This window comes from Pseudorasbora parva, chromosome 9, assembly GCF_024679245.1.
Source record: "Pseudorasbora parva isolate DD20220531a chromosome 9, ASM2467924v1, whole genome shotgun sequence".
Taxonomy (NCBI): Eukaryota; Metazoa; Chordata; class Actinopteri; order Cypriniformes; family Gobionidae; genus Pseudorasbora; species Pseudorasbora parva.
In genome coordinates, this window is record NC_090180.1 from 22570801 (window position 1) to 22593811 (window position 23011).

Sequence of the window (23011 nt, forward strand, 5' to 3'; positions counted from 1 at the left end):
GGCAGTGTGACATCTCTAGCCACCACTACCACAAACTGACCATCTCTTATACACTGGACAGTCACTGGAACAAAGAGAGCAGGTTATTGCTGAAGAGGAGTTTAACATGAACCCCTTTACATTGACTCAACACTCTTACCTGCCTTCCCATAGTAACACCGCTGTCCGTTAAAGCAGCAGTTGAGCGCTCCACAGTCCGCACCACTGATACCATCTGGGCCACATTGGATCTGCTCATAATCAGCTACAGCACATTTGTCAAGGGGCTCTGCCTGCACCACTGGCTGCTTAGACTGAACCTGCTGTTGAATCTGTTGATTAGCTTGTTGTTGAACCCACTGAGGAGACTGTTGACTAGCTTGTTTCTGAACCTGCTGATTAGCTTGTGTCTGAACCCACTGAGAAGATTGTTGACTAGCTTGTTTTTGAACCTGCTGATTACCTTGTGTCTGAACCCACTGAGGAGACTGTTGACTAGCTTGTTTTTGAACCTGCTGATTAGCTTGTGTCTGAACCCTCTGAGGAGACTGCTGACTAGCTTGTTTCTGAACCTGCTGATTAGCTTGTTGTTGAACCCACTGAGGAAACTGTTGACCAACTTGCTTCTGAAGCCGCTGGTCAGTTTGCTGTAACATCAGAGCTTGCGGATTCTGGGGCAGATTACTCCACTGTGGAACAGCATGACAGAAAGCACAAAACCACACACAAAGTGCCAGAGACTGCACTGCACACCAGCTTCCTGCCATTGTTCAACAGCTAGTCACACTGTTGAGATGCTGCCCTTTGGTCATTTTGTATTCTACAGATTTTGGCTAATTAACGATAATCCCTCCCCTCTCCATTAACAGTCACGATTCTCCAGACTTGCCCAAATGGGAGCTTATGCTACCAGAAGATACTCATTGGTTCTCAAAATTATACACGTGTGATAGTTCTTGATTCCAATTGGCCAGATTTGTCATCTTGAAGACAAGTAAAAAGGTTCATGCACAGGTTTGCTACTAGAGCTTGCCCAAAATACTTTGGGTAGACGTTTGGTGCATTCTGCTTTGCTTGTAGACATGCTGAAATATTAACTAGCATTATATACCTATTTTAAAACAGAGAAATCTAAATATCGAAAGAGCAAGTAAAATCAAATATTTCTGATATAATATTATCATTAAATTATGTGAGGTAATACAGCCCAAATACTCAGAAAAAAATGGCAGAAACAGACTTCATACAATCAGACACCTAAAAGTTATTTGTAAAGCAATTTAAGAGTATGTGAGATAAAATAAAGTTAATAATCCATTAACTTTGCATAATCCATTATGCGAATCACGAAAAATCCATTCATTCGCATAATCCATTATGCGAATCACGAATATGACTTCCATACCGGATCGGTTGGGTCCCGGGTTAACAACGACCGCCATCAGTGCTGTTGACCTACAGGGCACTGGTGGAAATTGGGCTACTGTTAGTCAAACAAGGAGAGGAGGAAAGCGTGTCAGTAGGCAGAAAGAGAAGAGGAAAGGCAAGAGTTTAGGACTGAAAGTAGGGACTTTGAATGTTGGTACAATGACAGGTAAAGGCAGAGAGCTAGTAGATATGATGCAGAGGAGGAAAGTTGACATTCTGTGTGTCCAGGAGACCAGGTGGAAAGGGAGCAAGGCTAGAAGAATTGGAGCAGGGTTTAAACTGTTTTATTATGGTGTGGACAGGAAGAAAAATGGAGTTGGAGTGATCCTGAAGGAGGAGTTTGTGGAGAATGTTCTGGAGGTAAAGAGAGTGTCAGATAGGTTGATGAGTCTGAAGCTGGATATTGAAGGTGTGATGTTGAATTTTGTTAGTGCCTATGCTCCACAAGTAGGTTGTAAGCAAGATGAGAAAGACAGATTCTGGAGCGAGTTGGAGGAAGTGATGCAGACTGTTCCCAGAGGTGAGAGAGTAGTGATAGGGGCAGATTTGAATGGACATGTTGGGGAAGGGAATAGTGGAGATGAGGAAGTGATGGGCAGGTTTGGTCTTCAAGAAAGGAACCCAGAAGGACAGAGGTTGGTAGACTTTGCTAAAAGTATGGAGATGGCTGTGGTGAACACGTACTTTCAGAAGAGGCAGGAACACAGGGTGACTTATAAGAGTGTTGGCAGGAGCACACAAGTGGACTATATCTTATGTAGACGCTGCAATTTAATGGAAATTAGCGATTGTAGTGGAAAGTAGTGGTAGGTGAGAGTGTAGCTAGACAGCATAGGATGGTGGTGTGTAAGATGACTCTGGTGGTGAGGAAGATGAATAGAGTAAAAGCAGAGCAGAAGACAAAGTGGTGGAAGTTGGAAAAGGAAAAGTCCTGTGTGGTTTTCAGGGAGGAGTTGAGGCAAGCTTTAGGTGGTCAGGAGGGGCTTCCGGATGACTGGACTACTACAGCCAAAGTGATCAGGGAGACGGGTAGGAAGGTGCTAGTTGTGTCATCTGGAAGGAGGAAAGAACACAAGGAGACTTGGTGGTGGAATGAGGAAGTCCAGGAGAGTATCCAGAGGAAGAAGTTAGCTAGGAAGAAGTGGGACAGTGAGAGGACGGAGGAAAGTAGACAGGAATATAGGGCGATGCAGCGTGAGGTTAAGATAGAGGTGGCAAAGGCCAAACAGAGAGCGTATCAGGACATGTATGCAAGGTTAGATAGTAAGGAAGGTGAGAGGGATGTGTATCGGTTGGCGAGGCAGGGGGATAGAGATGGAAAGGATGTGCAGCAGGTTAGAGTGATTTAAGATAGAGATGGAAATGTTTTGACAGGTGACAGGAGGGTGAGGGAAAGATGGAAGGAGTACTTTGAAGAACTGATGAATGAGGAAAATGACAGGGAGAGAAGAGTTGTAGAGGCAAATATTGTTGAACAGGAAGTAGAAAGTATTAGCAAGGGTGAAGTTAGGAGAGCTTTGAAGAGGATGAAGAGAGGAAAGGCAGTTGGCCCTGATGACATACCAGTGGAGGTATGGAAGTGTCTAGGAGAAATGGCAGTAGAGTTTTTAACTAGGTTGTTCAACAAGGTCTTAGAGAGTGAGAGGATGCCTGAGGAATGGAGGAGAAGTGTTTTGGTGCCGATTTTTAAGAACAAGGGAGATGTGCAGAGTTGTGGAAACTATAGAGGTATTAAGCTGATGAGCCATACAATGAAGTTGTGGGAAAGAGTAGTGGAAGCAAGGCTAAGGGGAGAAGTGGACATTGGCTTTGAGAAGTGGCTTCTCCTATCACTGCTATGGTGATGACACTCAACTCTACTTCTCATTTCAACCATATGATCCTACAGTCAGTGTTCGTATCGCTGCCTGTCTGACAGACATTTCTGACTGAACTCAATCTTGCAAAGACAGAATTACTTGTCTCAACCAACCCAGCACTTCAAAATTTCTCCATTCAGCTTGGTTCATCAACCATAACTCCATCCAGGACAGCCAGGAACCTTGGAGTTGTGATTGATAACCATTTAAAATCTCACTGACCACATTACTGCAACAGCCCGGTCCTGCAGATTTGCCTTATACAACAGTAGAAAGATTATACCCTTCCTATCAGAACAGGCTACACAACTCCTGGTCCAAGCTCTAGTTCTCTCCAGACTAGACTATTGTAATGCTCTTCTAGCTGGCCTTCCAGAATGCACTATCAAACCCTTGCAACTAATCTAGAATGCAGCAGCGAGAGTTGTCTTTAACGAGCCGAAGAGAGCGCATGTTTGATATTAGCAGCACACTTACGGCTTTCATTACATGTGGTTGGGGAGGGGAGCTCTTGTCGCTGCTCTTATCTACAATGCACAGGGAGTTCTTGCCTGGAACAGAACCATACCACCAAGCTAAACGATATGCTAAATATAGAGGATAACCGAGGGTAACCCCTGTCACCAATTTGAAGTGTTCCACAAGTGGACAGGGGAGGTTTCTATGGACAGTCCCTTGACTCATTATGACAGGATGAGACTACACATGCACTTAGGACTTTCTAAGTCAACCCATTTCAAATAAAATCTGGTTTAGATTAGTGACCCAATAATGCAAACCCAACAGTCATGAAAAAGCAAGAACAAAGAGACACTGCTGTTGAGTTTCATGTTTATTAAGACCATTAGAATCACATGACCAGGGTAACTTCTCCACTAGACACCACAGTTTGTCCAATGGAGACTGTCTTGACATCAGCATCTCTTCCTGGAAAAGAAGTGGCAGAATTGTGAGGGGCATTTAAAAACCAATTTCTCATGGTTCCTGAAGTCAGTTTACAGCAAGCACTCACTTTTCCTAGCGCAGCTTTGCTCACAGGAGCCAGAAGAGGGATGGCACACCGCTGTACTACAGTGGATGAAGATCTAGCAGAGAGGGAAAAGGGTCAAGCCACAGAAGCCACTGTAACAACAACGAGTTTATGAGTTTAATGTCTCGGGGAATAATTAACTCAAAAGGGGTTCAATATTCAATATTCATGAATTTATGAATATAATTTGCCCGTCATTCATTACGTATTAAAAATTTCCCGATAGGGAAAATTGTTTAATTAAATACAAGTAACCCTTTATGAAATTGCTTGAAATTATCCTACTAAGTTCGTCCACCAAATTAGTTATAGACTTTTCAACTCAATTCTCCATAAGGGATCACTGCTTTACGAGCGCATAAGAAACATTAACTTTACTGATCAGGACAAGTTCAATATTTCAAATGGTCATACAGTTTACTTTACTAACATAGTAGCATAAGCAGTTAGGTAACTTAGATCGCAAGTTTCATTGACTTTGTGTATGTGGGAGAACAACAGACCCAACTCATTAAATGTCTTTCTGGAGGTTTAATAAACACAGACTAAAAATAACACTACGATTCACACAGAGAGTACACACTAAATATGCATCAAGAAAGTAGACATGTAGATATTAACGAAAGAATACATAAAAGAGAATAATGAATAGAAAGAGATTAGAGAGAGATAAAAGAGAGAGATGGGGGAGAGAGAGAGATGAGAGAGAGAGATGAGACAAAGCATTTAGAGGTAAAAACACAACTTCCTTCAGTTCAACCACTACGACCTTCACGGAGCTTGTCCCAACGGGACAATACACACCTTCTTTACAGCAGTTTAAATTTTATAAGAAGAATACTTGCATTTCTTTTGGTTTCGTTTTGGCTTCTCGCTTGTGTGTGTGTGTATATATATCTGCGTCTCAGGTAGTTCTCTCCGAGGTCGGGAGGTGACGTAGTTTTCCTTTAGCGGCGTTTCGGGTCTACCTCCTGAAGTAGCCCGTGGCTAGTAAGTTGATGGAACGAGGAACAAAGGATTGTTGAAGAGGAGTTTCCAGAAGAGAAGAGTTCAGAGGAGAGTTTCAGAGGTCAAACCGGGAAGAAGTTTCAGAAGCGAAGAGGGGAGTCAAGAAGGGAAGAAGAGGGCAGATTGTGGTCTCCACTGATCTTTTAAGAGAATTAATCCACGCCCCCTTCTGGCTAATTCACCCAATCCAGAGGGTGAATTCGGTAGCGGGAAAAGTTCTCTTTGTCTCATTTTATGGCCTATTTTGCATGTTCCTGAGGTGTCGTAAAGGGGTGTTGATTTTGTATGGTTTTACTCCCAAGTCGGCTAAACATATTAATGATACATTTCACAATCCCATTTTGTGCATCATTGAGTAAGTCAAAGAAATAGGAATATTTAGGTATCAAACACCTTATGGCTGGGAGATATTAAAACAGAGATACAATTTTACACAGGAATACAAGCATTTAAAATGAGCTTACATTGTTTCTATGCCATGACTGAGTAGGCCTGAGTCAAGGAGCATGCATATACACACCAAGCTACCTCGTATACAGTCTAGAATAGTCTTAATTAAAGCTTCATAAGGAATGTGTGTGTGTGTGAGTCCTTGTGTATTGACAGGAGCCTTGGCGCCTTTCGGTCTGGGGAATGAAAAAGGGGGGGGAAACAGGGTTCGAGTCGTGTGACCCGATCAGGGCCTGTGTTATTGGACGGGGTCGTAAAACTGCCGAAGTTGTCACTTCCCCCAGACTCTGTGGCGTGGCTCTTAATTTACATGCGGCTAAAAGCTACCCCCCCCTTTTTACAATCAACACTGGGTTCCTCTTTGATCCTCATTGTAAGAGACCACAGACGCTACAGTTCCCCCTTTTCATCTGACGAAGTCCGTATGACATCGTCGGATGACAGTTATCGTTTTGGTCGGATGACAGGTGGATCATGAGGGTCAAGTGGCTAGTGGTTTCTTAATTGTTGTTTTTCTTCAGCCTTCGGTTCCTGAGGTTATTCTCGGACAGCCTCCCATCACGATGGATGGATGGTAGGTGAGTCGGGCAGTCGGGAGCAGGTGTTTGTTACGGCTGGGGCGCCAGCTCGATGAGGTCCGTCTCTGCTCCGGGCGTTGTAATTTCCCTCCGGGGTTTCCATCGGAGACCCCCGGACACGGCCGTTGTGAGCTTGGCTGTGGAGGTTCTCATCTGGTTGAATTTTCTGTACAGGAGGAAAGCGATGCCCAGGGTTAGGGTATTGCCGAAGATCATAGAGACACATAGCGCAGTGTCAGCTGCGGTCCAGGTTTGGACCACAGGAGAGTTATTCAGGATGGGTATTCGGGACAATGCTTGGAGGGCTGTATCAAGGGGAGCAATGTCAATGAGCTGGGGCCCCCCTTTCTCAATCCACAATTCTAACTCGGGAGCGAGGGTGAAGTTGTGGTCCTTGAAGAAGGCGGGGATTTCCAGTTCCGACTGGTATTCTTCGCTCGGGAGGTGGTACAAGGCCAAGTCGTCCAGGTGGAGGATGGCTCCTCGTGGTACCTGGACCCACATGCTCTGATCCAGCAGGTTGATACGAGTCGCAGTGTCGTGTTGGTCGTAGATCAGTGTGGCGGTGCGCACGGGAGTGTTGACGAGCCACCTGTCACCTACGATCTCTGCTTGCGTCTCGGTGACTAGGGTACGAGGCGTTGCGTCGGTGGGGCAGCGGGTATTGCTGAGCATAGGTTGCAACCCGCAGATTCCCTCCGTGTTGTCTCGGAGGAAAGGTTTGCTTGGGCAGAGATAATGAATGTCTTTGGTCAGGGTACACATGTGTAGGTTTGGGGCTAGGTACAGCTGTGTGTCGCTGTCATGGTACGCGACTACCTGAGGAGTGCGCACCTTGAGGTGGGTGTTACCTTTCCAAAAGCCTACATTAATAATGTCTTTGAGTCGGTAGATTCGGCTCGACGAGATGATGGGTAAATTAAGGAGGAAACCCATTTCTTTCTGCTCGGGATCCACATACAGGGGAATGGCGCTTCCCAAGGAGTAGGCCAGGTGTATCTGCAGCGGGTCAGTGGGTGCGTTGATCGCAGATGCCAACACGTTTTGCACCAGGCTTAAGGGTATCAGGTACGGTGGGATTCTACCCATGGCTAAGCTGTCGATGGACGAGCTTATTTCCCGTAACATGTCCGTCATTAAGGCGGTAACTAGCTGTGTTTGGGCAAAGTCATTTTGGAAGACGGTGAATAACTGTTTCATGGAGTTCACGGTCTGGTTCAACAGGACACTGTGGGTGTTTAGAATTACCACAGTTCCTCTCAACGTCTTGCCGATAGTCTGTAGAGCGGCACTCTGTGTGGTGAGTTGCTCTTTGAGCTGTGGGAGTTCAGTTTGGATTTCAGCCACATGTCGTCTTACTGTGGCGATGTTCACTGCGTTGACACTGGACATACCAGTGGGGCGGCGGTTGTGTCCACCTAATTCTGCCTGGGTGACGGTCATCTTCTCTAGTTGTTTTAGCATGTGCGTGACATCAGCATCGGCGTGGCGGAGAGAGTCCTCTGTCCAGCGAGCACCGGCCCAGCTGTACTGGGCTACTGCACGGGGGTAGTGTGCGTTGTAGACGTTGCGGGGGTCAAGTCGGACATACACCTTCTGAGTGTGGGTTCGGCAGTTGGTGATCAGAAGTCCAGGTTGCTCTCTCAGTACGATGCCCGAGGCTGGACCCGGTGTGATGATGTCTGGTGGTGGCTGGCCTCTGATTGTCTGGAGGCACAGGAGCAGGATCCACAGTGGCATCCTGTTACAGGCAAGAGAGAGAGAGAGAGAGAGAGGGAGAGAGAAAGAGAGAGTGTGTGTCAGTGAGATTTGTCCCAGGTGGGTGGGTCAGTCTTCTCGTTTCGGGGACGGCGGTTGTGTTCAGCTTGCATTGGCCCCTAACTGTCTTTCTCTGTTAGTGGCCACATGTCTCTTGATCTGGTTCCTGTGAACCCATTTGAGAACTGGTTCTCTTTGTCCCTGGTTTAGCTGAATCTGGTATGCGACGGGAGAGAGTTTGTTCATAATCTCATGGGATCCCGTCCAGTGGGGCAGAAATTTCTTTGACAATCGTCGGGAGCCTGTCAAAGGTGGCGGGTTGAAGTTGTAATACCAGACCTTGTTGCCCACCTCCAGTTCTTGGTGTGAGGCTTTGCGGTCGTAGTAGGCTTTCTGACCTTCAGCGCTCTTTTGCAAGTGTTGCTGAGCAAAGGCAAAAGTTGTTTTTAAATGTCTATGGAGCTCATCGAGGTACTGGAATGTGGTGTACGCGGTGACCAGGTTGGAGTCGCCGGGTTGGTACAGCAGGTGTAGTGGCAGAGTCATCTGCCGCCCAGTCATGAGTTCAAAAGGGGATACCCGTGTTGATTCCTGCGGGGTGGCTCTGAGGGCCATCAGCACGAGGGGGAGTTTCATATCCCAGTCTTTTTGGTTAGCAGACACGTACTTTCTCAGCATGGCGACTACTGTGCGATTCGATCGTTCAACTTGCCCTGATGCGATTGGATGGTAACTGACGTGCAGTCTAGCCTGTATCCCCAGGCATTTCCAGATTTGTTGCATGATCTCGGCAGTGAAATGGGTGCCTCTGTCTGAGTTGACTTTCAGTGGCAATCCGAACCGTGAGAAAACGTGGTTTAACAGGAGGTATGCTGTGGTCTGGGCGGTGTCGTTGGGTGCTGGTAGACACTCCACCCACTTGGTAAACTGGCACACCACTGTAAGAAAGTACTTGTTGCCTCTTGTGGACCTGGGCAGGGGTCCTACCCAGTCGATTTGTAGGTCTGACCACGGAAACGTGATTCCTCTGCGTTGCAGTGGGGCTCTGTGGTTCGGGTTTGCCGGTTGGAACTGACAGCAAACCAGACACTCTCTGACGTACTCCGCAACATCTTGCTGCATGCCGGGCCAATATGCCACCTGTTTCAGTGTGTCATACGTGGCTCTGGTGCCGTGGTGTCCCGCACATGGTGTGTCGTGGGCGTACATTAGCATCACCCCCCTTTGCGATCGTGGCACCACAAGCCGTGGCGTTGTGCTGCCATCGGGTGCAAACCACAGAATGTCGTCCTGTATACGCATCATGTGTTTGGAGTTGTATAGTTGCTTGAGGCTTGAATCCTCAGAGAGGTCAGAGTCAGAGATAGGGTGGTCGGAGGGGTCAGAGAGGTGGTCGAAAATTGTCTTAATTGCCGTGTCAGAGGCTTGCATGTCCGCAATGTCGTTGTGTGAAATCTGCGGCGTGAGCGCCAGTGACTGTGCGGCGGCCATCGTGGCGGGTGCTGGTCGCTTGCTGCGGGTTAGCACTGCCACGGCGGGGCTGGGTGTGGGGTTTGGAGGTTCCCACATCTCGCCGTGTAGTGCGCCCATCTTTGCGAGGGCATCGGTCTGGTCATTTAAGTCTTTGTCGGGGCCGGGTAGTTTCGAATGGCCTTTGACCTTTTTCCAGTACACCGTCAGTTCATGTGTACTTGTGATGTTGTCACATTCCTGGAACAGGTGTTGGTGCTTGACTGGCTTGTTGTTAGCGGTCTTGAAACCATTTTGTTTCCAGGTTGGAAGGTGGCAAATGAAACTGAGCCTGGCGTAGTTAGAGTCTGAACAGATGAGTAGTTCTTTGAAGTTATGGGCTGACGCGATCTGACAGGCTATGAGAATGGCTGCTATTTCTGCATATTGCGATGACTGGGGGCCCAGCATGAAGTGTCGTGGTGGGCACGGCTGATCGTTCACCCATAGCACACCTGCACCTGCTTTGAGGGTGCCGTCGTGGTTGTAGGAGCACCCATCGACGTAGGCCGTGGGCATGTCCTGGCACGCGTTCAGTTCAAAGTATCTGTGACAGGTGAGTTGTTGTTGTTGGGGTTCTTGTTCATCAGCGGCAGCTGTAGGCGTGTCATCGGAGCAGTTCTGGCATGCAGCCAGGCCATTACCCAGCGCAGACTTGTGGTTCTGTGCATATCGTGCCTCAACGTTGCGGCCTTGGAGGGCCATCAGCCATGTGGCGATACGTGAATTAGTGACTACGCCATCTCGGATGCGTTGGCTATTGAGGAACATTACGGGCTGGTGGCAAGTCTCTATGATAACCTTCTGTGCCCCAATGTAGTTGGAGAACCGCTGTATGGCCCACACCGTGCAGAACAGAGCTTTTTCACAGTCCGAGAACTTGCACTCCGGTGGGAGAAGCGTTTTGCTGGCATATGCGACCACCTTTTTGTCTTGGTCATGTCGTTGATAAAGGCCAGCACTAAGACAGTGGTCGGAAAACCCGGCTTCCAGGTAGAATTCCTTCTGTGGATCTGGGTAAGCAAGGCATGGGGCTGTGCATAAATGTCTTTTTAGTGCTGCCATGGCATGTTCCTGAGCTTCGGTCCAGACAAACGGTGAGTCTTTCTTTAGCAGGGCTGTGAGCGGTCTGGCAATGTCTGAATAGTTCTCGATGAATTGTCGGGAGTAATTGCATACCCCCAGAAAACTGCGTAGCTTAGAGACATTAGTAGGGGGCTTGATGTTTTGAATGGCATGAATTCGGTTAGATTGAGGTTCAATGCCTTGGGATCCGATGAGCAGGCCAACGTAGTTGACCTTGGTTCGGCACCATTGTCCCTTGTGGAGGGCAATCTTGGCACCGGCTGCGGATAATTGGTTCAAAACATAGTCTATTTCTTTCAGGTGGTCGTCCACCGTGGCGCTCTTCATGAGAACGTCGTCTACGTAGATTAAGTTGCCTCTTACTCTGGCATCCGGGCAGGCTTTGTTAAGGAAGATGTTGAACTCAGCTGGTGAGTTAGCATATCCGAACGGGCACCTGTTGAAGGTGAATTGTCGGTTGCCAAATGTGAAGGCCAGCTTGTGTTGATCTTCTGGATGCACTGGGATGGTCCAGAATCCAGAGGCCACATCAAGTGTGGAGAAGATTGTGGCCCCCCTTATTCGGGGTATTTCTTGTTCCAACTGAGTCATTGGCCACCTCGACAGCGGCACCTGTTGATTCAATCTCCGATAGTCTATTGTTGGGCGCCAAGTGCCGTTGGGTTTGAGCACGGGCCAAATTGGGGCGGAGTAGGTGCTGTTACATGGACGGATGACACCTTTGTCGAGCATGGACTCGATAATCTTCTGCACTGGTTCGTATGAAGCGATTGGGATCTTGTACTGCTTGACAAACGTGGGAGGCGCACCAGGTTGTGTTGGGATGCGCACCGTGTGGAGGTTTGTGAGACCGCAGTCTAATGAGTCTTTGGCAAAGGATTCTTTAAACTTATAGAGGACTCGTCTGAGTCCCTGACGTTCTGTCTCATTTTGGAGCGCGTTAGCCTCTCGTAGAATTTGTTGCACTTGAGACTCAAAACCGGGGTACGGTTCCTCCACCTGGGTGTCATCAGGCAGTTTGGTATGGAGGGGTGCAGCTAGTTCATCCGTTTCCATGACAGGCTGTTGGGAGACTGTGTATATTACAAGGTGACTGTCCTCTGTCAGCTCCGTTCAGCAGACCTGGTCTTTGGCCGCCGGCATGACAGATGTTATGGCGATGAACTTGAAGGGTACAGTGAACAGGGTGTTGTCTGTACATTCTGCTGGTATCAGTGCGGGCGGAATGGGCCCAATGATGGGTAACACAAGTTCAAAGTCATGAAAGTCATTGCTGATTAGCCATCCCAGTCGAAAGGCTTTTGGGATGTTGATGTCAATTGCTGTGCAGTTGTTGAACAGGATGTAAACAATACGAGATGACACTTCAGTGAGGGGTGTGGCTTCAAGTGTGAGTCCGAGTTCCACACACTCGGGTGAGGGTTGGAAGAAACTCAGCGTGTGGTTTAAGGTTTGACCACATCGCATGTTGAGCCGCACAGCGACCCCTTTGGTGTATGCTGGTATTGCAGTTCCTTGTTCACTGACAAGCGTGCAGACTTCAGGGATGGTCTGTCCCGACATGAGATTGTCAGGGCTGATGGGAAAGGGTGGCTGTGACGTTAATGGAGCCCATACCATTTCGTTACATACGTCCACATGAGCCTGGAGGTGAATCAGAATGTCTGCTCCGATGTAAACATCGTGGGGCGGGTCCGGCAGGACCAGAAAATAATGGGTAAGGCACCTGTGGTTCCATTTCAGGTGTAACGCACAGACTCCTTTGGCGGACACCATAGAGGAGGGGTATGAGTTCAAAGGAAAGCGGGTGCGCTTGCTGGCGTAAAGAGTGTGTGGTGCCTTTTCACTGAGTGACTTGAACAGTGAGAGACTAATGGCTGAGTTATCGGCCCATAGTGCGAGAATAATGTTTGTGGTGGTGATGTCATTCAGCTGTAGGTCATTCATGACCCGGGGGCAGAAGGCATCAGAGTCTTTGGTTAGCTGAAATGTGCAGAGTAGCGAACTTGCACTTGGCTTTGGGGCTGAGGCTGGGTTGTCACAGTGTGCTGCAGGGGGTCCCGTGACCTTTGTGACCTGGCAGTCTGGCTCTGCGGGAGTTCCCGTGACCTCTGTGACTTGACAGTCTTGCTCAGACGATGTGTGTGTCTGAAGGGGCAGAGGGTCACGCACTTGAGCCCAGACTTTCAGCTGTTTGAAGTCCAGTACGGGTTCGAAGCGGTCCAGCAGGTCTTTTCCGATGAGAAAAGGATAAGTGTTCATAGGGGAGACATAGACGGGATGTATCAGGCTCATTGGTCCAATTGTCAGGTGGATGGAAGCTACGTGCTTGAGCTGGATGTCGTTTTGGCTATACGACTGCACATTTAGCTTACAAGTGTGAAGGTTAAGGGTGCGATTTTGCCTCTGTGCTTCAAATCTGAGTCTTTCAAACAGTTGGGCGGATATAAGCGTGAGGTCGGAGCCAGTGTCAACTAGGGCTTCGAGCTTAAATTCCCTTTCCATAGTGATAGTCAGATAGAGTTTTCGAGCCATCCCCTTCTCGATTAGGTTTCCCAGGAGTCTTGGTGTGGGGACCTGTGTGTTGCTTAATAAGCCGTCTGGATATGTGTCAAGTGTCTCATTATGCGTGCAAATAATCAAAACAGCGCTTTCTGGTACGCTGGGCTGCCCCATGATGCTGTCTTGATCAGAGGCTGTTGCTGTCAGCTGTCGTGTGGGTGTGCTGCTGACGTGTGGGGGTGCAAAAGTTAGTTCATTAGTCTGTGGTTGGGGAACAGTGTTCAGGGTGGATGATTCAGTTGCAGGAGGGTCAGGCAGGTTGATTTCAGGTATCATGTCTAGTCATGCTGTGCCTGGTCCGTCCTTCTTGTCTTCCTTGTGAGGTTTCTGTCGGAGGAACTCTTTCAGGGTTTTTAAGAGCTCTGTAACCTCAGAAGCAGCTGCACTTTCTTTGCCAGACGTGGGTTCAGGTCTGGGCCTGCCATTGTCCCGTCGAGGGTGGCCTCGTCGCTGGCTTTCTGGGCTGGGTGGACCCGGAGGTTCGTTTCGGCTCCGTCTGGGTTGTCGGCCAGCTTCCCAGGTGCCCACCCCCTTTTGGTTGTGAAAGGGGCGAGGCGGTTCCCAGGATCTTTCAGAGCGATCGCTCTGGTACCGTGGCCGGTCGCCATTATGACCACGCTGCCCTCTGCTGGCGTGGAGTGGTTTGGACTCTCTGTTGACGGGTCGGTAACTGTGGTTCTGTTGGGCGCCCTCTAGGGTTAGCTCTGGGTGGTGCTCAGAGACAGGGCAGATGGTGGGCTGTTTTACAGTCTTTTCAGAAATGGTTTTCTGTTTGACATAAGCTTTGTGAGCCAAGTCTCTTAACTGTTGCATGTCCATGCTGCGCGGGCACGCCAGCACTCCCAGGTGGTGACTGACGGTAGGGTGCAGGTTTCGGAGGAAAAGAGTTTTGAAGTTGATGTCCTCCTCCATGCCTGGGTCGTTACGTGCCCCGAAGTAAGCACGTCGCAGTCTGTTATAAAAGTTCTGTGAGGTCTCGAGTCGGGCTTGCTTGAGTTCCATGGCAGTGATGAGCCCCTGGTCTGACTCGGGATCGGAGTACTCACGAATTAGAGCTTGTCGTAGATGCCAGTAGTCCGCTTTGATGGCCTCTGGTTGTCGATCCAGAAAGCTGCGTACGTCCCGATTAGACGTGGCCCTGAGCAGGTACAGTCTGTCCCAGTTGTTCGCGTGAGCGACAGTTTGCAAGTAAAAGTCAATGTCTTTTAAGTATGCGTGGATGTCGTGTCCTCCTGCCGGGTCTGGGCTGAAGGTAGGAATATTTCTGGCCAGCTTGTCAAGGTTCTTTGAGGCTTTGTGGCTGTCGACCTTGACTTCCTGGAAGGGCGTCCTTTCCTCTGCTGCTGACGGGGATTCGTGGAGACTGGCAGGTGATCTTTTACACAGGGGGCTGTCATCCCCCTTCGTAGTTCTTGCTTCTTGGTGCCAAGGTGCGGAGTAATCGGTCAGGGGAAACTCTGTGTTGTGTGTTTCCCCCTTCCGGTCACGTTGCACTTTATATGATTGTCTCAGTTCTCTGTGCACCATGTCAAGTTCATCTTTGAGCTCGTGTCTTTGCTGGATGAGCTCGTCAATCTCGGCTTGTGCCGACTGCAAATGTTTTGCACAGACTTTAGCGTTAATGTCTCTGTCTTTAAGTTCATCATGGGCTCTCTCCAGGAGGGCTTCGCCACGCCGAAGCTTTTCGTCGAGGTTTTTTCTGGCGTCTTTCTCTGACTGTATTCGTCGGTCGGTGTCACGACGGAGCTCCTCCAGGGTCTCTTGAAGTCTTTCTACTTCTTTTCTTTGTTCTTTGTCTGTTTCGTCATCTTTCTCTGTGTCCAGAAGCTGATCTAGACGAAGCTGGGTGAGGGCTTGGTCTCTCCGGGCCTCCTCGGCTTGAAGCTTTAGCGTTGCTGCCTCCTGTTCCAGGTTGGCGTAGCTCCCTTCGCTTAGCCGTGCCTGTGCGATGAGGACGTGGGCGAGGCTTCCGAGGATCTTGGCCACTTCCTTGTTGGAGTAGCTGTGCGTGGGGTCGTGTGTCATCAGCTGGTCTAGCTCTGTGTCCAGTTGTCCCTGGTTCAGCTGCCCCAGACTTCCTTGACTGGTGGCCGTTAGCGCTTCCAGCCATGTCGTTAGGCGGTCCCACGGGACGGCAGGGCTGGGGGCACGGGACATTACTGCGAACGAGAGAAACACAGCACACACACACACACACACAGAGAGAGAGCCAATGCAAGCTTGTTCTAAGCTAACGGGCTATCGTATGGATAGCTGGGAATTTTGGCTAACTGATGTAGACAGTTAGATAATTAGACAATTCAGACAATTAGGTGGGCGGTAGCCCTGGTTGTCACTTGGTGAACTGCTGCTCGGTCGTCCCGGGACTATCTAATTCTCCTTGGGGTCTCTTGGTGAACTGAAAGAAACACAAACGTGATAGTCCAACAGTGAGGATAGGAAAGAGCACAGTGGAAACAAACACAAGATGAATTGGTCTGTAATGAAAGGAATGTCAGCGTGCGCGCCGGGAGTGTTAGGGAAATTAACAGGCTTAATGCTCAAGATATACTAAAATTCGGCTTGTACTATGGGTTGTCCCATTTAGCTCATCCGGGGTGAATTGAGGTCGCTCAAGTGGAAACCCAGCGGTGTGGTTGGCCTTTCAAACGCTTCCAAACACCCACTGCCGTGTCCCCGGTCCCCTGCCACTCTGTGTCGCGTTGCGCCCACTCAAACAGCTTATGACTTTAAACACAACCCGACACACCAGTCCATCAACCGCCAGCCCGCGCAGCAAAATCGGAACGTCCCCAGAACCCTCTTTTTCAAGAGTGGCCCCGCTCAGGCCCCGGTTTAGGGATTAGTCCCAGAGATTGCCTTGCGTGCGTGAGCTGAACTGGTTGACTTCTTTGGAGTGTCGAATTGCTGATGTCGCCACTGCGTGCCACAGCCGCGGACAGAGATACAAGAAACCGAGACTCACACACAGCCGGTGCCGGTTACGTCGGTCGGGCCACCCCCCCCTCCGGAGACCAGCCTGTGACGATTCTCAATGCACCTCGGACGCGTGAGCCCTACAATGGATACACAAAGAGGGTAAACAGGTGGAATTAAAATGAATTAAAAGCTCCCCTGTTCACCGGATCAAAGGCCTTTTGATTGTAGGTGAGAAGGAAGTGGAAGTTTAAATATCAAGAGCAATTTAGCAAAAAGGCAAAAGTTTCTGTCAAGTAGTGATAAAACAAAAAGCACCTTTGATACTGTTTGTAATTACCAGACTGAACTTTGTTCCCGATGGGAGGGGAAAAGAAAACTTTTGCAGAGAGAGAAAAAAAAAAAAATTAATAATAATAAAAATAATAATAAAAAAAAAAAAAAAAAAATAATAAAAAAAAAAATTAATAATAATAATTTTTAATTAAAAATTAATTAAAATTAAAAATTAAGATTAAAAATTGAAAATTAAAATTAAAATAAAGTTATAAATTAAATAAAAAAAAAAATTGAGATAAAAAATAAAAATTAGAAGCTCAACTTAATTCAAATTAAATTCAAAGCAAGTTTAAATGAAATTTAACTAAGCCTGTAAGGAAAATCAAATAAAAGAAAGCCAATCAAAAATCCTACCCTATAACGATTAATCTCTAAATGGGAGTTATCCAAATAAAAGAATTAATCAGGAAGGGCGTAGGGATTTAGTGTTGCGCTGACTTAACAGGGTATAGCCACACGGTGGCGTCCTTCCTTCCAATTGGACTGTCTGTGACTTAAACCTAATTTCACTTTGGGTTAGAGGAAGTTATGTTTCTTTTTAAACTTCAAATTCGAATAAGGGTGTTTAATCAGCGAGAAAGGAGATTTGGTTGTTGCTAGAAAAATTGTATAAATGAAACTGTGTACAACAGTAAGCAATAAACAATTTATAGGCTCAAACTTATTTTGTTAAGGCAGAATGAAATACGGAGAGTGAAACTATCCGAATTTATCCACACGATGGCGCTATTGCGCCCGCCCTAGACTAGAGTTAGTTAGGCGGAAATGCTCACCAGATGGCTTTGTCTGGTTCTTGAGTCGCCCTCTGGCGGTTTGCAAGCGGCGTTGCAATTTCTGAGTTGCCTTCGCGTTTTGCAAGCGGCGTTGCAATTCTTGAGTCGCCCTCTGGCGGTTTGCAAGCGGCGTTGCAATTTCTGCGCTTTACTGGCTCTTGCAAATCATTTACAAATGACTGGTGCTCTAGATGCACGTAACAAGACGGGTGAATGCAGGAATCTTCCGTCTGCCTATTCACGCATTTTACATGGACTCCAATAGACATTTATCAATATGGCTGACGGTTTTCAGCATCTCTGATTCAAATGTTTTAGGTCTCAAGTCTTTGGTTAGCTAAGCCAGACTTAAACCAGGAGTTATCGTTTATCTTAACGATCTAATAATTATTCTGAGGCCCCTTATATTGTACAGGAGAGTCTCGTCCTGTCCCAATCTTCCGCACAGATAGAAACTTTTGTAGTTCAGATCAAGCGGGATAACGCAACGTACGTGTCTACAGACATCATCAAAATCTCATTATTTTGATGGAACACATAATATATTGCTCGAGTCAAATGTATGGATTTTCTACAATACATTCGTTTGGAAATCACGCGGATAACCCTATTGCGCCCACGGCTGCAGTTTTTCGTTTCAAAATTGGATTTTTGTACCGTTCATATTTTCATTAACATAATCCGGCTACTTCAACATTTCTCAGCATCTGTTTATGCTTGGGTTCGCCTTGCGCGTACCGCTCAATTCACAAAACAACACCAAAACAAAACGAAACAAAAACGCGCGTGCAGGTTATTAATACTCCAAAAATACACAATGAATAGAATATGAATATCACTCACACATACACAAACGTTTGAAACTTGCCCGCATTTTTCTCCACCATATACATGTAACAACAACGAGTTTATGAGTTTAATGTCTCGGGGAATAATTAACTCAAAAGGGGTTCAATATTCAATATTCATGAATTTATGAATATAATTTGCCCGTCATTCATTACGTATTAAAAATTTCCCGATAGGGAAAATTGTTTAATTAAATACAAGTAACCCTTTATGAAATTGCTTGAAATTATCCTACTAAGTTCGTCCACCAAATTAGTTATAGACTTTTCAACTCAATTCTCCATAAGGGATCACTGCTTTACGAGCGCATAAGAAACATTAACTTTACTGATCAGGACAAGTTCAATATTTCAAATGGTCATACAGTTTACTTTACTAACATAGTAGCATAAGCAGTTAGGTAACTTAGATCGCAAGTTTCATTGACTTTGTGTATGTGGGAGAACAACAGACCCAACTCATTAAATGTCTTTCTGGAGGTTTAATAAACACAGACTAAAAATAACACTACGATTCACACAGAGAGTACACACTAAATATGCATCAAGAAAGTAGACATGTAGATATTAACGAAAGAATACATAAAAGAGAATAATGAATAGAAAGAGATTAGAGAGAGATAAAAGAGAGAGATGGGGGAGAGAGAGAGATGAGAGAGAGAGATGAGACAAAGCATTTAGAGGTAAAAACACAACTTCCTTCAGTTCAACCACTACGACCTTCACGGAGCTTGTCCCAACGGGACAATACACACCTTCTTTACAGCAGTTTAAATTTTATAAGAAGAAGAATACTTGCATTTCTTTTGGTTTCGTTTTGGCTTCTCGCTTGTGTGTGTGTGTATATATATCTGCGTCTCAGGTAGTTCTCTCCGAGGTCGGGAGGTGACGTAGTTTTCCTTTAGCGGCGTTTCGGGTCTACCTCCTGAAGTAGCCCGTGGCTAGTAAGTTGATGGAACGAGGAACAAAGGATTGTTGAAGAGGAGTTTCCAGAAGAGAAGAGTTCAGAGGAGAGTTTCAGAGGTCAAACCGGGAAGAAGTTTCAGAAGCGAAGAGGGGAGTCAAGAAGGGAAGAAGAGGGCAGATTGTGGTCTCCACTGATCTTTTAAGAGAATTAATCCACGCCCCCTTCTGGCTAATTCACCCAATCCAGAGGGTGAATTCGGTAGCGGGAAAAGTTCTCTTTGTCTCATTTTATGGCCTATTTTGCATGTTCCTGAGGTGTCGTAAAGGGGTGTTGATTTTGTATGGTTTTACTCCCAAGTCGGCTAAACATATTAATGATACATTTCACAATCCCATTTTGTGCATCATTGAGTAAGTCAAAGAAATAGGAATATTTAGGTATCAAACACCTTATGGCTGGGAGATATTAAAACAGAGATACAATTTTACACAGGAATACAAGCATTTAAAATGAGCTTACATTGTTTCTATGCCATGACTGAGTAGGCCTGAGTCAAGGAGCATGCATATACACACCAAGCTACCTCGTATACAGTCTAGAATAGTCTTAATTAAAGCTTCATAAGGAATGTGTGTGTGTGTGAGTCCTTGTGTATTGACAGGAGCCTTGGCGCCTTTCGGTCTGGGGAATGAAAAAGGGGGGGGAAACAGGGTTCGAGTCGTGTGACCCGATCAGGGCCTGTGTTATTGGACGGGGTCGTAAAACTGCCGAAGTTGTCACTTCCCCCAGACTCTGTGGCGTGGCTCTTAATTTACATGCGGCTAAAAGCTACCCCCCCTTTTTACAATCAACACTGGGTTCCTCTTTGATCCTCATTGTAAGAGACCACAGACGCTACACCACTATAAAAAAAGACTAATATCAAGGGTTCAGGCAAGGCTGTGGAGCTTACGGTTTCCTGCAGAGGAGCCAGTGATGCTGGATCCACAAATGTGAACATCTTCACAACAAAGCGCTTGTAGTGGGTTGGGAACTGAAGACCAGAAAAGCCAGCCACCGGAACCAGTGTGGTCAGGTAACGGTCATCCCGGTAAGGGCATCTGAAAGGCAAAGGGGCAGTCAGAAAGGCCTTACAGCACACTAGATGGATGAAGACCAGCCTTACTCACCCATCGACCAGAAGGTCCCACTGGGGTAGACTGAGTGGACTGGGGGTTGATGTTGCCCAGCAACGTCCCAGCATCAGGACAATGTTGGGGTCAGTCCTCTCCAACACGCGCACCTCAACAAACACAGGCTCCCGCAGGACTTTTGTGATCGGATAATCAGCATCACTGTAGTAGGACGTGTACGCCTCATCCCCTGAGGAAGAACACAGCGTTTAAACAGAAACTGCTGCAACCTGGAGTTGTAGAAAATCATCCATACTTGGACAGACACTTGCCTTCTGCACAGCCTTTGGTGACACATTGACCATTTGCCAGTCTAAGCTCCACCCTGAGGGGTCCAGAAGCAGCTACTGGTGGAGGTGCAGGAACAGTGTTGACCTCCACAACCAGAGCTTCCACAGAAGTACCAGAGTACCTACACTGGAAGAGAAGCCTGGACAACAAACAGAGAGCTTGTAGCATTTGTAAAGGATTAACATGCATGCCAGACAATAAGTCACCTACTCAAAATGGCTGTCCCTTGTGATGGAACCAAGTGGTCCGACACCCACTTCATACGAGGAGGTCATTCTGTTTTCATACACCACATATCCACTGTCCTCCTGCAAATAGTAACTGTTGGCATCCAGTCCATTCTAAGCAGAACAGAAGCACATGCAGCTACTCACCATCATGCTCGTGCCACATGCAGTGACAGGGAACTGGTATATAGCAAAGGAAGGTGTGGATCCCACAGGACTGCAAGGTGGGTCGTTTCCACCCAGGAGACGGACTGAATCCAGGCTCAATCGAGGCAGTGTGACATCTCTAGCCACCACTACCACAAACTGACCATCTCTTATACACTGGACAGTCACTGGAACAAAGAGAGCAGGTTATTGCTGAAGAGGAGTTTAACATGAACCCCTTTACATTGACTCAACACTCTTACCTGCCTTCCCATAGTAACACCGCTGTCCGTTAAAGCAGCAGTTGAGCGCTCCACAGTCCGCACCACTGATACCATCTGGGCCACATTGGATCTGCTCATAATCAGCTACAGCACATTTGTCAAGGGGCTCTGCCTGCACCACTGGCTGCTTAGACTGAACCTGCTGTTGAATCTGTTGATTAGCTTGTTGTTGAACCCACTGAGGAGACTGTTGACTAGCTTGTTTCTGAACCTGCTGATTAGCTTGTGTCTGAACCCACTGAGAAGATTGTTGACTAGCTTGTTTTTGAACCTGCTGATTAGCTTGTGTCTGAACCCACTGAGGAGACTGTTGACTAGCTTGTTTTTGAACCTGCTGATTAGCTTGTGTCTGAACCCTCTGAGGAGACTGCTGACTAGCTTGTTTCTGAACCTGCTGATTAGCTTGTTGTTGAACCCACTGAGGAAACTGTTAACCAACTTGCTTCTGAAGCCGCTGGTCAGTTTGCTGTAACATCAGAGCTTGCGGATTCTGGGGCAGATTACTCCACTGTGGAACAGCATGACAGAAAGCACAAAACCACACACAAAGTGCCAGAGACTGCACTGCACACCAGCTTCCTGCCATTGTTCAACAGCTAGTCACACTGTTGAGATGCTGCCCTTTGGTCATTTTGTATTCTACAGATTTTGGCTAATTAACGATAATCCCTCCCCTCTCCATTAACAGTCACGATTCTCCAGACTTGCCCAAATGGGAGCTTATGCTACCAGAAGATACTCATTGGTTCTCAAAATTATACACGTGTGATAGTTCTTGATTCCAATTGGCCAGATTTGTCATCTTGAAGACAAGTAAAAAGGTTCATGCACAGGTTTGCTACTAGAGCTTCCCCAAAATACTTTGGGTAGACGTTTGGTGCATTCTGCTTTGCTTGTAGACATGCTGAAATATTAACTAGCATTATATACCTATTTTAAAACAGAGAAATCTAAATATCGAAAGAGCAAGTAAAATCAAATATTTCTGATATAATATTATCATTAAATTATGTGAGGTAATACAGCCCAAATACTCAGAAAAAAATGGCAGAAACAGACTTCATACAATCAGACACCTAAAAGTTATTTGTAAAGCAATTTAAGAGTATGTGAGATAAAATAAAGTTAATAATCCATTAACTTTGCATAATCCATTATGCGAATCACGCAAAATCCATTCATTCGCATAATCCATTATGCGAATCACGAATATGACTTCCATACCGGATCGGTTGGGTCCCGGGTTAACAACGACCGCCATCAGTGCTGTTGACCTACAGGGCACTGGTGGAAATTGGGCTACTGTTAGTCAAACAAGGAGAGGAGGAAAGCGTGTCAGTAGGCAGAAAGAGAAGAGGAAAGGCAAGAGTTTAGGACTGAAAGTAGGGACTTTGAATGTTGGTACAATGACAGGTAAAGGCAGAGAGCTAGTAGATATGATGCAGAGGAGGAAAGTTGACATTCTGTGTGTCCAGGAGACCAGGTGGAAAGGGAGCAAGGCTAGAAGAATTGGAGCAGGGTTTAAACTGTTTTATTATGGTGTGGACAGGAAGAAAAATGGAGTTGGAGTGATCCTGAAGGAGGAGTTTGTGGAGAATGTTCTGGAGGTAAAGAGAGTGTCAGATAGGTTGATGAGTCTGAAGCTGGATATTGAAGGTGTGATGTTGAATTTTGTTAGTGCCTATGCTCCACAAGTAGGTTGTAAGCAAGATGAGAAAGACAGATTCTGGAGCGAGTTGGAGGAAGTGATGCAGACTGTTCCCAGAGGTGAGAGAGTAGTGATAGGGGCAGATTTGAATGGACATGTTGGGGAAGGGAATAGTGGAGATGAGGAAGTGATGGGCAGGTTTGGTCTTCAAG

General features: G+C 46.9%; 1 pseudogene; it reads right to left on the bottom strand.

Annotated features, from left to right (window-relative positions):
- Window positions 1-4116: 4116 nt before the first annotated feature.
- LOC137089600 (zona pellucida sperm-binding protein 4-like) lies at window positions 4117-21737 on the bottom strand (annotated as a pseudogene).
- Between the last annotated feature and the right edge of the window lie 1274 nt (window positions 21738-23011).